At 37.2% G+C, this 14,951-nt stretch overlaps 1 protein-coding gene across 3 annotated transcripts in view; it reads right to left on the bottom strand.

The window, feature by feature from the left end:
* TENM4 (teneurin transmembrane protein 4) overlaps nucleotides 1–13,979 on the bottom strand; it is a 3,045,593-nt gene extending 3,031,614 nt beyond the window's left edge. For all 3 annotated transcript variants that reach the window (XM_074400388.1, XM_074400391.1, XM_074400392.1), the window contains exon 1: nucleotides 13,722–13,979. The gene's annotated coding sequence lies outside the window, so the exon portion shown is untranslated. The remainder of the gene's footprint in view (nucleotides 1–13,721) is intronic.
* Between the last annotated feature and the right edge of the window lie 972 nt (nucleotides 13,980–14,951).

Here is a 14,951-nt window from a genome sequence, read left to right as displayed (position 1 = left end):
CAGTCACTAAGAAGAACAAATAATGGATTGGAAACCATCATCCTAAAATTAAAGAAAACCATGAATACATGATATGGTCATTGTGTTGGAGGCATTTGAACCAAAGCAACTCCATTTTAAATGGGAGCTAAGTCAAATGAGGCTGAAACCTACTGGGCTGCATTCCCAGATGGTTAAGGAATTCTGTCATAGGATAAGATAGGAGGTCAGCACAAGACACAGGTCATAAAGACCTTGCTGATAAAACAGTTTATGGTAGTTGGCAAAACCCACCAAAACCAAAATGGCAACAGGAATGACCTGAAGTGGTCCTCACTGCTACACCACAACCAGCACCACGACAGTTTACATATGCCATGGCAGTGTCAGGAAGTTACCCTATATGGTCTAGAAAAAGAAGGCATGAATAATCCACTCCTCGTTTAGCATACCATCAAGGAACAGCCATAAAAATGGGCAACCAGCAGCCTTCAGGGCTTCTCTGTCTATGGAGAAGCCATTCTTTCATTCCTTTACTTATTAATAAACTTGCTTTCACTTTGCACTGCAGACTCACCCTGAATTCTTTCTTGCACAAGATCCAAGAACGCTCTCTTGGGGTCTGGATCGGGATTCCTTCCCTGTGACATTTTTCTGGCGACCACAAATGAACTACACTGCAGAAACCCTAACCCAATGGCTACCTTTGGGTAAGTGTTGGGGTCTTGTAACACATTTCTGGCGAACGACAGAAGGGAAGATACTGAGGAGACCCCTCAATGCAAAGGAAATATACTGAAGCACTGAATAGACGACTTTGGGTAAGTGGTGTGGAACCCCGGTAATGAATGGGGTTGGTTAGAGTCCAAATTTAGGGGAATTAGAGTCTTTCCTAAGACAGAGTGGGTTTTAGGCCCCTCTTAATAAAAGGCTACTTGACTGACCTTGGATCAGAGACCCCGCTTAGGAGGGTTAGAGTCCCTTCTAAAATTTAGGAGGTTAGAGACCCCTCTCGGTAAAGTCCCTCTCGGTTAAGAACAGGTTCGGCACTGTGGGAGGTTAACTGCTATTCTCTTTGGATTAATTTGCCTTGCACTCTTTGCTGATGGCTGTGGGTGACAGAGTTAGGCATGTACAGGATCATGGGACATGGGGAAGTTTTTCTTCCCTAAAAGGGGAAACTTGAGAGCTAACAAGATTGCTGGAAAAAAATCCCTTCACGTCAGCAGCAGCAACCATCTGAACTTTTTAGTGTTAACGCAACGGATGGGTCTTCTCTGGCCTCCCTGATTATTTCACCATCCCCACTCTGCTACAGGCAATACTCTCCTTCTCTAGTTTTCCTTTCTTATCTTTCTTGTTAACTAAGTGCAACCTCTTGCCCAGAGACCACGTGTTGAAACTCCAAGTCCAAGGTTGGATTAAAGACGACCAGGCCCATCTGGGGGCAAACTTAAGTCTTGCCAGTTTGATATTGGGTGCTAAGCAGGGTGGCTAAGGTCTCTGCTTCATCACACATATTTTGCTCTGGCCAGAATGAAAAAATAATAATTTTCCTTTATGATGCATCCTGCCTCCCAGGGCAATGGTACAGCAAACTGGATCACTGGGGCTGCTCAGGAAATAAACACCCAGAAGCCTGGCATGCCAGCTAAAGGGTAAGAATTTCTTATCATTCGGATTTTGGGCACCACTCTGTGCAAATGGTTGAATGAATGGTAAAAATAATCAGCATTTATCTCCTCTATAAAGTTTCGATTAATACAAAAAAAGAAAAAATTCTCAGGCTAGTGTTAAGTTGGTGTATTTTGTGCTATGAATTTGTTTTTTTGTTTCCAGGGATACGTTAGGATAAAACACCGGCTTAGAACACCTGTAAGCTTGCTTTTCAAGATGACCCAGCAAGCTGGTCAGTAGCAAACTTGGCTGCAGGTCCCTGAAACAAACAAAAGAACTGGAAAAAGTCTCCACCTCATTTTATGTCCCTGGGAGTTTGACCTTTTAACATGGGCAGTATTTTCTCTTGGTCTCCACCATCCAGGGAACAGGAATTTTAGGGTTCATTATCATTGTTAGCCCTAAAAATTATATTAAGTAGTTAAAAGACTTTGCAAGCTCAAAATTAACTACTCCAGAATCTTCCTGGGAAAGGAAACAAGCATGGCCCTGTGCCGTGGCTCAGTAGCTAACGTTTTTCGCACTTTCACAGGGGTTGTCCAGGTTCGATTCCCCACCTAGGAAGAAAGTGGTTTGTCATTTATAATCTGTGTGACCTTACCTGTTCTTTTCTCCTCTGTGGACTGTCTCAAATTTTAAGTTCAGAAGCTAGAAATATTAGCTGCCTTACATGGCTAAAATTGGGTAATAAGAGATTGGGAAGAATTTCTTTTTAAAAAAGCACTATGGTTAAAAATCAGCTTAATTAAAAGTAGATAAACAAGCTATAAGTATATTCAAAAGACCTTTATGTTTTTCTTTTCTTAGAATTTCTTTTTCTGGAAAAAAATTTTTTTCTCAATCAACTAAAATATTTTTCTCCTTTATTTTTTTTTTTTTTTGCCTTGCCACTCTTACTACACACATGGGACGCCCTAAGATAACTTCCGGTAGCCTGGGACTCCTCGGGAAAAACAGAGGAGGTGCCACAGACCCTGTTTTGGGGAAAACCTCTGTTTTCAATATGAAACACCAGAGATGAAAAGTAAATAGATCCCTCTCAAAATCAAAAGCTCTTTTCTGTTTTGCATTATGTCATCTGATTGTTCTGAGTTTTTGGGGTATCAGAAATTACTTTGCGTTATAAAAGAGCTTTACTGTGTAATAACTAGATAGGAAATATACTTCAAGGGATGGCTAATAGTAGTTATGGAGGGAATACTTGACTCTTTGCACACTTGGATCAAAGAAGCATGCTCTTGGCATGCTCTTCCTATCTTGGAAGATAAGAAAACATCCCCACCCCAACTGGGAGATGAAACTCCCATGAGTGATGGGCTGACTACAAAATGGGCTGATTGACTTTAAGTTGCCTTGCAATGAAATGCAAAGTAAAAGCACTGCACTGTCTTCTCCTGTAGTATTTCCCTCCTCTGGGGATCCAAGAACCAGTATAAATGGCAACCTTAATGTTAGGGTTCTGTCTTTGCCTTCCACTGCTTATTTGCTGCTTATTTGGCCCTAGAAAGGCATGCTTTCCCAGCCCTGTTTCTCCACGGGCTCCACCCTGAAGACAATAACCCCATCAAGAGACTGGAAAATGAAAATCTTACAAGTGTTGAATCTTCTGTTTGTGTATTCATATGTGTTTTATGTTTATATATAAAAGAGCTCTAATTAATTGGCTTAAAAATTATGTGTTGAAATCAAATATTTTGTCAGAAAAATAGAAACTTTAATGCCTTTTTGTTCACATGACTTTAGTAATCTTTTGGAAATAAAGGCAGTTTTAAAAATTATTGTTAAAATAAAATGTCTTTAAAATGTGGACATTTGGTCTAAATTAAGGCCAAATATCAAATTTGCTGTATACTTTAAGGTCAAACTGTTTCTTTGACTTTTAAAAATTGCTCAATTTACCTATTTTAAAGCCATTAGATTCTAAATAGGGCCTGGGGACATGTGGAATTAGCCATGCCCCCTAGCTATACAAAGAAAATTATAAAAAAAGAGATTTTATGTAAGAAAAGATCTTGTATGGTAAATTCTTGTCCTAAAATAAAATGACTGCTTGTTTAAAAGGAGTAATGCTTAGGGCAAGTCAAAAAGTCCAAAAATATCTCAGATGGTCTGTGTATGTAATGAAAGGATCTGTCAAAGGGAATTTATGCAAGAAATGTTGTACAATTCAAAGGTCGTTAGGCCTCCTAAATGCTTCATAAAATGCCACTATGATTCTTACTGTACAACTTGCCTGCTTCAGTAAAGTAAACCTGGAGACATGTGAAGTTAGCTGCACCCCTAGCTATGTTGGAGGGTCCGTCCTTATCTGCACTTCTGCCTGGTATATCGTAGGCTACATTCCACATCTAGCATATAATTAAAATCCCTTACTTACCAAGGTTTTCATCAAAAATAAAAGTCACTAAAAGTTAACATTGTAACATGTAATTAAGATGATTAAAGAATCAGTTTTACTTGTAGGATGTGTACAGAAAGTAGAATGTACTTTTGGTAAAAGAGTATAAGAAGACATGAGAAAGTAATTATTTTGTCCAAAGGGTTAAAAATTGTTTAAAATTAAATAGAATAAAGCTAAAGGCTTAAACAGTTGTGGAAGGTTTATAGAAAATCAATTGTAAACTAAAGTCTGTGTGTAAACATTGGCTAAAATTAAAGGGGTATTATTCAGTTTTTCTGTACATTAAACATTGGAATAAAAGCACAACAGGTTTTTCTTAAAGCATTAATCTGCTCTTTCACACACACAGAAAGTAAAGGGTTAAAAAAAGTTGATAAGTATCTTACATTATGGTTAAACATTACAATTGGGTTAATATGTCTATATGGCTTTATCAAAAATTGGGTTTAACATTAATAATACATTAACATAAAGGTAAAATGTGCCTTATTTGATATGAGTCATACTGGAGGCATTATAAAATGTGAAATAAGTCTCGTGCTTTCTTTGGGCTATATTTGTATAAATGTGTTATTGGTATATGTTCCAAAGTTAGAGGAAACTCCTATAATTCTAATATAACTTAGTGTATGTTATTAATATTTATAATTGTTATGTAAAATTTTTTGTCCCACAGAAATAACCAAATTTCCTTAGCAATTGTGGCTTTAATAGTGACTGTCCTAAAACTTTTTATAATCCACAGATAATTGTTGTCTTGTTTAATCCTCTTTAGAAGGTGGTTTTAATCAATTATAGATCTCTAACAGGTGTTCTTAAATGCAACTTTTTGGATAACTCTGGAAATTGTGACATCAGAATAGAGGAAAAAACTTTCAAAACTCTCATAAAGAATTGAAATGTTCATAACTATCAAACAAAAGTGACCTATATGGATTAAACTGAAAAAATCTAATTCTTTTAACTTTGCTTAAAACATTGCTAATCCTTTGTTTTGTTTTTTTCAGAGTCAAGGAAATTTTTCTTTTGAGCTATTTACAGTTTTTAACAGTTAAGTGTACTCTTATGAACAAAATTTAGAGCATATTTATGTCTTTCTACTTGATTTCTCCAGAATTTGGAAATTAGTTGTATTTTTAAGTTAAGGCAGTATAGTTATTTGCATAAGTACAATAAGAATCTGTTTTCTTTTGTAACAGTGCACAATTGGAGAAATTGGTTATTTTACCAAGGCTTTGACTGGAATGGTATGTTTTCCTTAAGGAATCAAACTTGACTTGTAGAGCCAATTAAAGTCCTTTGGGGAAATGGTCTTATACGTTGCCTACAGCAGTCCCTGTAGAGAGTTTCAGACCTGTGGCAAGTAAAGAATGTCACTTTCTAACAGGTCCAAAAGCTGTAAGTCCCGGGATCTCAAGAAGAAAGAAACTTACCCAATTCATAAGTATTTAAGGGTAGAAACCCATGGCTGGGCTCAGCTTTAAAAAAGTCTTATCTAAAATTCCTTCTATGGAATAGAGTTCTGTGAAAGCCAATTTAAAAAGAGCCTGTGTGAAAAATAATTATTATTGCTGCACTTTATACAAATAATCAGGCCATGTATAATAAAGCAAATCAGTCGTACCATGATTTGTCTTTAGTTAAAATGGGAAACTGGTAAATGAAATATTATGTTTCAAGAACTATGATACACTTGTTATTAAATTCTAGTCTTGTTAGTCGTTTTTCAGTTTGTTTCTGCAATTTAGGCTAACCCTAATGATTCCTGTGAATCAATCAGTGATCTCTGACTGGAGCTCAGAACCACAGGGACAGGTAATATAAATATCTAAATTCTAATATAACTATCAGTATTCTGATTCTAAGCACATTGCAATCAGCTAACAAGCCCATATCAGCTTAGTTCTGACAGTTGCCCAGTTCATAAAAAGCCTTCTAATTCAGTTTACTTTGGAATAACTTTACCTATTTTGCTTTACTCTTGTGGAATATATTGCTGTTACACTCTTTGTGTAGGAATACAGGAGAAGCTTACTGAATGTTTTCTTAAATTATACACTTATTAATCTTCCAAATGCCACCTTTTGTCAAAACTCAAGAGTTATAAACAGATCTTACCATACTAATGCCTTCTGACTGAGCTCCTCTCTACTCTGAATGCAAAAGGCTCTCATAGTTAGACAGAAATATCATTGCCCTTATTCAGCCTGAAGAAGTTATAGAAGATGAATCTTCATCTTTCTGCAGCCCCTAGAATTAAGGGTTCTCTTATAAAAAGGAGGGGAGAAATGTTAGAGGTGTTTGAACCAAAGCAACTCCATCTTAAATAGGAGCTGGATAAAACGAGGCTAAAACCTACTAGGCTGCATTCCCAGATGGTTAAGGAATTCTAAGTCACAGGGTATGATAGAAGGTCACCACAAAATACAGGTCATAAAGACCTTGCTGATAAAACAGGTTGCAGTAAAGGGGTCGGCCAAAACCCACCAAAACCAAAATGGCAACAAGACTGACCTCGGTTGGTCCTCACTGCTACCTCCCACCGGCACCATGACAGTTTACAAATGCCATGGCAATGTCAGAAGTCATCCTACATGGTTTAAAAAGGGGACTCATGAATAACCACCGCTTGTTTAGCATATCGTCAAGAAATAACCATAAAAATGGGCAACCAGCGGCCCTTGGAGCTGCTCTGAGTACTCATTCTTTTATTCCTTTACTTTCTTAATAAACTTGCTTTTACTTTGCACTGCAGACTTACACCAATTCTTTGTTGCGCAAGATCCAAGGACCCTCTCTTGGGGTCTGGATCGGGACCCCTTTCCTGTAACAATTGTAGCTGATATGTGAAAAAACAATATATAAAAAGTATGCCAATCAAATCTTTATTGCCACAGAAGGTAAGATTTCATCTAAATAAAAGAAAACCATTTGAGTTCTTCTAAATGGCACGTTATTTAGAATGATCAAACACTATCCAATTACCTGAGTATTCAGTAAGACAATTTATGATCACTTCAAGAATGCCTTGTTTTGTACTATTGTATAGAAAAAGAAGTCAGATGGTTTTATAAATTATTGCTTCTATTTAAATAATGATAGTAATAAATACCATAATAAAAGCAAATGCATAAATCAATTCATAAATTAACATTACTTTGGAAAATGAATGTAGAAAACAGAAGAGTTCATATTGCTACCCCTGCCCATTCACAGCTCAATCAACACGTATACTAAGCAGATATGCTTTCTTCAAAGCTAGAAATGAACTTAGGAATATGTCTTTCTGAAAAGTGTGAAGGCTGCCTCTGAAGAAATATACTTGAAGGCAGCAGCGCTGAGATGTCCTCAGTCACTGCAGCAAATGAGGAAGGTCCAAAAATATTCCGCTCCTTAAACAGGTTGATTTTTTTTAACCTTGCGTGATTTATGCAGAGAATCTGTAAAACATTCCAGTTCATCAAAAGTCTAATTTGCATACATTTAAAGGACATTGTGGAAAATAATTAACTACTGAATGCATCACAATTCAGAGTGAATGTTGACTGAGGATTTTTAGAGCCTTAAAAGGAAAATGAGGAGGAGGCTAAATACTTATACTGAATTGGTAGGGGGAACCAAAACAGAAAAGGGAGAGGGAGAAGAGGGGACGAGAGCAGAGGAGGAAGAGAGGCCAGCAGGGGGATGTTGCTTTTCTTGCAATGCTTCATATCCTAAACACATGTGACATAAAGAATTTTGTGTTCCTTTACCCTTCATTTTTTATGATTGAATAATTTTGTTGCTTACTGGCCATCAACTTGTAATGTATTAAAATGATTACACATCTGTGTGCATCTAGCAAACCCATCTAACTGTTTTAATTTAGAGACTTGCAAAGAAAGAGACACTGGCTTGTGAAAGTCAAACTAAATTTCAAGACAAGATTGCATTTCTCATCACCGACATGCATAGGTAAAATCTCAAGTAAAAAATTCATAGGCATTTTAATAATTTTGAAAGCAGCCACCATTTTAGTGATAATTGTGTAAATATTTGAATATTCAGATTTACTACCTGATATGTTAAAACTATTTTATTATTCTCTTTATCTTTCCTCACAATGACATGAGAGCTGGCCCTTAAATGGCCAGTAGAACAGTTTTATTATACCTGATTCTACTCTAATGACAACAAACAGAACGAGACATTTGAGCTTATTTTCACTATTTAAATCTCAAACAAGTGGAACATTACATAGTAATTCCCTGAGGCTAAATCAGGAATTATTATTATTGAATTATTTGTTCATTTAGGTTTTCAGAGACCAGGTCTTGCTTTCTCGCCCAGGCTGGAGTGCAGTGGCACCATCAGAGCTCACTGTAATCTCAAACCCTTGGGCACAATGATCCTCCTGCCATTGTAGACTAGCTAGGACTGCATGCCTGTTAACACCACTCCTGGCTAATTATATTCATTTTTATGTTTTTGTAGAGTGGGGGTCTCACTATGTTGCCAGGCTGGTCTAACACCTGGCCTCAAGTGATGTTCCTGCCTGGGTCTCCCAAAGTCCTGAGATTGCAGACATGAGCCAACTCACCCAGTCTAGAGATTATTAATTTCCGTTTGTATTCATATCTCAAGCCATAGATATCTCACATGAATACAATAATTTCAAAACATAAAGTTTCTGCTATTTTTTTTGAAGAATGCACAGTGAATTACTAGTTTACACAGGATGATTCCCCAGAAGTTGAAGAACAATATGGATAAGACGAGGCTATCTAGAGACAGAGCTAGTTTTAGACTTAGAGAATGAATCTGCACATGTGATTCTAGCTAGTAATATTCTCTAAATAGTGCCATTATTAATAGGTGAATTAAGGAATTAATGAAATATTATCATTCAGCATCTCAACTTTACCTTTTCTTTTCCTTTTGAGGAAGAGTCTGGCTCTGTCACCCAGGCTGGAGTGCAGTGACATGGTTTCAGCTCGATGCAGCCTCTGCGTCCCAGGTGCAAGAGATTCTCCTGAAGCAGCCTCCTGAGTAGCTGGGATTACAGGCACCTGCCACTGCATCCAGCTTTTTTTTTCAGTAGAGACTGGGTTTTACCACGTTTGCCAGGCTTATCTTAAAACTCTTGAACCTTAGGTGATCTGCCTGTCTGGGCCTCCCAAAGTGCTCGGATTACAGGTGTGAGCCACCACACCTGGCTTTGTCTTTTTTTTTGATCCAAGTAAAATGCAATTAAAACCAATTCTGGTTTAATGGGATCTACCCCATCTGCAACCAAGTCTTCTAAATTGGGGGGGGGGGAAGAAATAATTGTGTCCTTTATTTGGACAGTACCTTTATAGTAACTATATATATATTTAGAGAACTTACTTTATATACTTACTATATTATTTATATACTTTGACTATATTTTTACTTTTACTATATTATTTACATACTTACTATATAAATTTAGAGAATTCTAGTTCCCAAAGACCTTTAACATCCATACTTCCAAAGAGTTGTTTCCAGCCAAGAGACATGCCTCCTATATGAATGTCAATTCTAACTCCCTGCACAGAAAGATAGGTATACTCAAAAGAATAAGGAAAGACAAGGGCTACTCTAGCCTTGGTAATTCGTTAGCTAGATTAGAGTCTTAAAAATACATAGAAAATGATGCCTAATATCTATATTTTAATTAAGAACAAAGGCATACACACACACACATAGTTTTATTTTGTTTTATTTTTGTATGTGTTTTCAAGTACAAATATGCAAATACAGTAAACTAGTTTTATATTTAAGGTATTCAAAATGCAGTATTAATACCCAGTGGAAAACATGTAATTTCATTGCTTTATTTTTGAAGTGTTTTCTTCACTGAAGTACCTTGATACACTAGTATGTATAAAATGTGTACGAATATTTATTATTAAATACATAACAACATAAATGTGCTCATCACAATGTGTATACACAAGAAACAAAAGTTAGAGGTGAAAGAGGTCATATCAAATTAGAAAATGAAGCATAGAGTGATGGAATTTGTATTTGCAACCTAACAATTGATTTGAAAAACAAACAAAAAAAGTACCATTAAAGGACATTTTAATAAAACCAAACACCCCTTTGCAATGTAACAGAAAGTAACAATGTTCTTTCTTGCTGTCAACTTGGAAGGCTCGGTTAAGAATATAAGAATTACTCTTGTTAACCACCAGGTGGCTCACTTTCTATACCTATGCCTGAGCAGAGATGCCACTGTGGCCCCAGAGACTGGAGATCATAAAATTCTCACTAGAGGGTATTGAAAAGAAGAAAAACAATTCTTTCAGAGCAAACCTGAAGTCTTGAACAAGGAAATATCTGAGCTACAGCTAAGATTACCTCAGCAGCCTGGGAGACAGAGCGAGATTCTTTCTAAAAAAGTAAAGGAGAGAACTGTCTTACAGAGATGGGATATATGAGGTGGTTTTAGACTAGAGACATTTAAAACCAGATGGAAACTTGTCTAGTAACCATTCTGTGTCCAAGTCCAAACCGTTTCACGGACTTCTCAAATGCATGCAGGGGGGAAAAGTTACTGAGAGAAAAAAGAAAACAACTTTGAAATAAAACAATAAATCATATTGTATAATTTTGATTGAGTTTGGAATTAGAATGGAACAAAATAAGGAAAAGGGAAAGAAAAATAAGACAGCAAAGTTGAAAAATGTAACATGGAAAAAAAGTTAGCTTTCTAGGTTAGCAAAATGGCTCTTAGCAATGAACCCCTTCCCCACAGTGCATTTTACTAGAGAAAATATAATAGGGCAGTAACCACAGAAGCTTGTAACATTATCCAACGTATTGCTATAAAAAGCCTTACCATCTGGATCCTAATTCTCTTCAATATTGAAACTGCAGAGCATTTTCTTCTTTCCATCCTAATTTACAGCTATCACTCAATGCAGCCCTGAAGCGTGCATGCAATGTGCCATTCTCAGAGCTAGTGTATAATCCAAGGTAATTTGGAGAAAATCAGCTTAAGAGTATAACTACATGGTTTCCTCGGTATTCTGCACTTGTTTGCATTACACAAAAGCTTATAGGTTTCCCCCCTTTTTTCTTCCCTTCTTTTTGCGTTGGTCAGCATGGGTCTGCAACATCACCATGTATATGCAGAAATGCCTATGGACTGCACCATCAATCCTACCCCACAGATTGGAAAGAACTCAAAGGTATGTGACCCAACATCACTGAACACTATTGATAATCCATTTCTTTGGCTTAATCCGTAGTATCTATTCATTAACTTTATTTTTAAAACTTCTCAAAACATCAATTCACCAAGCTACCAGAAATGGTTATCAGATGTAGGAGGAGCAAAAATCTGTAAAAACCAAGACGGCTGGTGACTAGAAGCCAGAACAATGACAGAAGAATCATCACCTCTGGCTGTAAGCAAAATGAAATTGATTCCCTTTCAGAAAAGACAGCTTTGAATGGCAATCCATAATGTGCAAGTAATTGGCTAGCTCTTTAACCTAACTCACAAATCTGCTTACCTGGGGAGAAAGGTGAGTGAGGGAGTCCAGGAAGGAGAAAGCTAGCCCAACAACTTAATTAAATTATGTTTCACTTGCACAGCAGGCCTAGTTAAGATTACATCTCTGGATCTTTTAGGTTGCTGGCTGAGTTGGACATCTTTGGCAAAACATGAACAAAAAGAATATCCTCTCTCTCTCCAAGGTTCCACTCCAAGTGCACACCATCCACACAACATGAAAAAAAGAATTATGTGCTCTCTATTCCCTTTGCTCCTTGTGATCTCTTTATTTTACTAGAAGCTATATCAGCTGAGCCATCAGCTGCCACAGCATCACGGAGAGAGCAATGTAATCAGGTCTATTGCAAGTTTGACTAGGAATCAAAGTGTGAAGTAACAAAAAGTAAAGTCATGCTCCTTTTGTGTGTTTGTTGCTGTGTAACAGAGAATCTGTTTTTTTTTTCAAATTACTTTATGAATATCCAATGTAGAAACTACAAATATTATGGGAGCTAAAGGCAATACGAGACAATACATATTAAATAGTTGTTACAGACTGATAGCCCCTATTGGATGCTGCAGAGGAATCACTTGCATTAAACATTAATGATAAGTGAAGAAGGTAATTCTTCTTTCTTTCCGCTACCTTCTAACGAGGCAGCAGACAACCCATGTACATGGTCTTTATGCTCGAAGGGTAGGTCCCTAGAGTTATTAGATAAAGTACCTGGATGTTTCAGCTAGAAATTGCTGATGCCAGGTGATAACTGGTCTTTTAACCATAAACCTAGATGTGCCCAAAAGTTGTGTGCCATGCTCCTCCATCAGAACTGAGGTTATCCACCTCGAGACATTGTGCCGTACCTTAGAGACACTTCCCAGAAGAGTAATGAAGAGAGACTAATTTTTTTAAAAGTGTACTACACATACAAATTGATGCTTGTAAAAACAGTCACAAAAACTGTCTTCTGATTAATTTTCTGCTTACCTAAACTTTACTCTTGGTGCTCAATTCTGAGATAGCCCAGAGGCACCATGAACCTGACTTGTGTTTAGGACTCATCTTCTAAACAGCATTTTCTTTATGATCATTTCAACTCAATTGGATAAATTATGGTCATCAGTCTCTTATAAAACTTCTTGTGAAATTATGTCTATAAAACAATTAAAATGAATATTAAAGGATGAAGATATTAACAAGTCATTGAAATTTTTATTAACTTTTTACCCTGGAATTGGCTGAGAAAGTATATACAGTCAAGGAATATGAGGGGTGATAATTTATTCAAATTAACATCACTAAAACAAGGAGACTCAAATCAATGAGCTATAGTTTTGTTTGGAGTTTTTTTTTTTTTTAATGTAGATCTGTTAACTAAGAAACCTCTAAATTCACAACTAGATTCTAGCTCACTTTAGCAGAAGAAATTCCCTCCAATTAATTATTTCAATGTCAATTAATCACTTTACCCACCTCTCGACAACAGGGTGAATGATATCAAATTTCCCTCTTCAAATCCACATCATGTATGTATAAGAGCTCAGAAAGATGAAAAGGCATTTGATTCCTAGCATTCCTTGACAAATACAGCAATTTGCATGAATATTAAACTTCTGTGATTCAGCAACTTTCACTCCTGTCTATATCACTGAATGTCAAATGCCAAAGAAGAGTTTGAATCCACAGCTCCCACCACTCAGCTTTTATTTTACAAGACTGAGGTATGTTTTTCCCAGCAGAAGAAGAGCATTTAAAGGTCTTTAAATTACACATGCAGAGTTGCATAACAATTGTCAACTAACTGAAAAGGTTAGAGGCGCACACTTATGCTAAATGTGAAGTTGCCTATGAATCACAAAATGAGGCTGTCTCATTATCTGCAGAATATTTCCAAGGGTTGGGAGAGAGAAGTAGAGTTACCATCTGCACTAAAACTTCTTTAATCAGAAGAATCCCTTCTAAACTATCAAGCCCTTACTATTCTGCTTCTTGAGCAAAAAAAAAAAGAAAAAAAAAAGACTTTCTCAGTTAAAGTAAATGCTGTGATTGAGAAGGTTTTCCCACACCTAAAACAAAACATGGCCAGAGCCTACCTGAAAGTGGAGAGTGAGGTAGCTGGCAGATTGGGCGAGAAAGCGACTGGGAAGCAGCCTTACCTTCAGTGTGGAGCAACCTCCTCCCCAGGCAGGCTGGCTTTTGGAAGAGGGTGCCCTCTTTCCAGGGCTGGCGAAGCAGCTGGGAAGAAGTGGCTGTCTGCCACTAGCTGTGACAGCTGCGTGTTCCCGGGTCCCTCAGCAACTGGACTCCTGCGCTCCTCCAACAAATCAGGCAGTGGCTGCCTGCACCTCAGCAGAGGAAGCTGGGACTGCAGTTGCTCACGCTGCCTCACTGGAGGGGAAAGCACTGGTGTGTGTGTGTGTGTGTGTGTGTGCATGTGTTTGTGTGTGTGTGTGTGTGTGTGTGTGTGTGTGTGTGTGCCGCGCGTACACTGACTGCCAGCTCTAGGCTGTGCCGATGTCTTCTGCATACTCAAAATGCTCGTGCCAGGAGGAGTCTCCTGCACACAGACCCCAGCCACCCCGCTGAGGAATCACAGTCCACTGACCTTGCTGCTGGGGAATCTGGCTGAACTGCTCACTCATCAATAGATTCAACAATCAATCAAATAAAAGAGATTGGATCAGCCTCAGATAGAGATAAGTGCTTCCCCCAGGGGCACCGAAATTTTTTTTAAAGCTATCTTTGTGCAACATTTTTTATTTAGAATTGATGTTTTTTTCTTTTTCAGCCCTGATGTCTCGAACGCAAAGTCGAATTGATGAGCCCCTAAGTTAAAACTTTTCAAGTTGTTTTGCCAGGCAGGATGAAATCTTACTTAGAAGCCAATTCAAAACATTTATTCCAGAGATCTGTCAGATGCAGACTTGAACTTATAACAATCAAATTATGATGAGTTAAGCTAATAAACTGCTTCCTAAACCAGGGAGTCCATGTCATCATACATAGCAGAAATATTTGGGACCAGACATAAAATCTATGTCTGAATCCAATCTTAGTTTTAACATTAATCTAACGAAAATTATGAGGAAATCCCTGTGCTGAGTGAAGTGCTAACAATTATACGAATTTCTTTATAAGATGCACTGTCATTATTAAGTACATAATCTTGAGTCAGTTGTTTAAATTTACTGAGTTTTAATTTTTTCAACAGTAAAATTGTAGATGTTTCTATGATGGGCCATTTATTTAAAGTACACATGAAAACGATTTGTAAATTGTAAAGGGTTAACTATATGTTACAGATTTTTAAAATTGTCATAAAGAATGTGCAAGGCTCCATGAGATATAAACGAAACTTTTCAGGGCCTGTAGAGTAAATGATATTA

Source organism: Saimiri boliviensis, chromosome 6 (assembly GCF_048565385.1).
Source record: "Saimiri boliviensis isolate mSaiBol1 chromosome 6, mSaiBol1.pri, whole genome shotgun sequence".
Taxonomy (NCBI): domain Eukaryota; kingdom Metazoa; phylum Chordata; class Mammalia; order Primates; family Cebidae; genus Saimiri; species Saimiri boliviensis.
The sequence above is the reverse complement of the archived record's forward strand: the minus strand, read 5'-3'. Positions and strand labels throughout refer to the sequence as shown.